The sequence below is a fragment of the Mycetomoellerius zeteki genome, unplaced genomic scaffold, assembly GCF_001594055.1.
Source record: "Mycetomoellerius zeteki isolate Tzet28-1 unplaced genomic scaffold, Tzet1.0 scaffold114, whole genome shotgun sequence".
NCBI classification, from domain to species: Eukaryota; Metazoa; Arthropoda; class Insecta; order Hymenoptera; family Formicidae; genus Mycetomoellerius; species Mycetomoellerius zeteki.
Window position 1 is genome coordinate 1,684,618 of NW_017256062.1, and position 2,922 is coordinate 1,687,539.

Consider the following 2,922-nt stretch of genomic DNA (forward strand, 5'->3'; position numbering starts at 1 on the left):
CCTTCTTTCTTTTGTAAAATTACTTTTAAGTGTAATAGAAGTAGTAATAATAATGAAAATATTAAGAATAATTAAAAGGATAATTTTGTGAATACGTGTATGGGCATAAATGCATAAAGGATAACTTATCGTATTATGTTTGTTATAACTGTAATTCGGATAACGATTCGGATTAGATAAATTGTCATTTAGTACAAAGTTATACATTTTTTATTTTATAATAAATATGTTTGTGTTTAAAATACATTTTTATAAAAGTTTTGTTATTATGTAGCCAAAGATGTATCTTAAAGTATACATTAATCTTCATTTTAATAATGTTAGTCAAATTACCCCATACCGTCAGTCATCTTACCCCGGTCCCGGGGCTAGTTAAATCAGATTAAATGTATTAGAAAAATGCATTTTTTTCATAGTAATTATTAGTTTTTCCTTATTATTAAAATATTAGATAGTCAAATGTATGTAATAATTGGCATAGAATTCATTTTTTCGATAATTCTCTTAATTTCGTCTGTAAAAATTCGTAACTGAAAAATGAGTCTACTATCCCCGGTCTCCCCTATTAAATTGCGAGTCTCGCAAAAGAGATATGTAATCTCAAAGATAATATTTTGATAGGATAGTACATATTACACTGTATTAAAACTCAATATATGTATATAGGGTGTCTGATTACAGGGTGTGTGACAATTAATGATTAAATTCTTGTATAGAGACAAAATGGACTAAACTGAGTAGAAAAGTTCTTTATTATTTTGCAATTTTTGCAATAGTCAATGGTAAACCCCTCAGACGGAGGGGTACGTGCTTATTCGGCGATTTTTAGAAATTAATATCCCGTCAACCATTGCGAAAATTGCAAAGACTTTTTTACTCAATTTAGGTCATTCTGCCTCTATACGAGAGTTTAATCATTCATTATCAGTCATCCTGCATACACTTATTATTCAATATCCTAGTAATACAATTATTGGCACAATATTGTTCAAATATTAGTCCTATATCCCCAACATTTAACCAATATATCGTTAATAATTTGCTACTAAGATATTTGGAACATAGTTTGTATCTTCAAAATTGTCCAAACATATCGTCAGATGTTTCAGAGATTCTCCTATTACAGGAAAGTACATTAAATATCATCGTAGATCTAAAAAAGATATTGCGTACAATCGATTGCGTTTTATCGCATAATACGCATAATTAATTAAATGTAAAATTTATCATTTTAATATAAATTGTGTTACTATTCAACAATTGCAAAAATTGTGAATATAAAATTGAACAAAGGCACACGAAATTTATTTTAATGCTAAATTGCGCAAATAACTTATTCCTAATTTATTTTTCATAAATCGTCTTCTCTTAAATAATTAACATATTAAATTTGATAAGGTTGACGGATTGACACGGTGATAACGATCAACAGTCGATCCGATAAGCATAGGAAGGAGTTTCGTATTCGCGTGTCATATCTGTTATCGTTTATTTAAAGCTGACAAATTACGATAATAATCAGAGTTTTCTTAGCGATTAAGATGTCATTTTATAACAACCGTTTTTTACATGAGTGTTATTTTTCTTTGTACAGCGCACGCGACGCGTACACACACACATATACACACACACACACAATATTTTTCGCGAAGAAAGCGCGATGATATTGACGAAAATTTACGAGCTTTACAGTATATCAATTCATCACGTGACTGATTGATAAATTATTTTCTAATTAATTATGTGATTTATTTAAGTTATATTAAGTATGTATTATGTATGCCAAGATATAAAAATACATACATATTATGTATATACATATATGTGTCTCATGTATTTGATTAAAATCTTATTAAAATCTTAAATAATAAATTAACAAATATATATATAAGTGTAACAATCACGATAATTAAATAACAAACACAAAATAATGTACAATTTACGAAATGTGAAAGCGTGGAATATGTAGGGTTCGGTGGAGAAACGAGGCGAAAAAGGACAGAATGATTAACATGATTACTGACAATAATAATAATGATAATAATAATAATAAGCGATATTAATATTGAGTAATTGTATGTGTAATAATAATAACATAATACATTAATAAATGCTCGATATAATAAAATTGAATTATTATTTGCGAGGTGATACGGGAAGAGAACTACTTTGTCGAGAATAATTATTATTTCATAAAATATGATTTTAATTAAAAACGCAAACATTTTGGAAACAACTGTAAAATTTTCTTGTATCACTGTAATATTCTAATTCTATTTAAATCTCTTTTCCTATTTTCTGATCCCAAAATTATTCGTCGATATTACTTCACACCACCTCATGAAATGTTACGATATGACCAAGACAGAGAAGTACATGTATAATGACAACAACAACAATCATTTAATATGTATATTAAAAAGAAGAAGAAGAAGAAGGAGAAATAAAATTAATTTTATACATGCAAAATGCGCACTTCGCACTTGTCTCTACATATAAGTAAAAATAAAATCTTAGGCCTTCGAGAGGTAAAAAATACAAAGTTAAAATCTTTTGCAAAATCTTTTTGTGAAAGGATTCTGTATCATATAGCACAAAAATGTGTACTTAATGTGTACATTCTTAATATCATGTTTGTAAATAATTTAAACACCTCTAAATTCGAAGGAATTATTAATTAACTCTAATCTTCTTCAAAGAAAATTTGAGAAAAATTTTCATTTTATTTCAATCATTGATTGTCTTCAAATAACGAAGTTATACGTGTAAATAGTTTGGACTTGATTTTAGCACTTTAATGTGACAATCTTTTATTAATACAACAAATCAAGGAATTTCTTTTTTAAACGAATAGTCATTAAATGATAAGCAATATATAATGTTTTTTTAAAAATAATTTTCATTTATAATCGAAGTTCAATA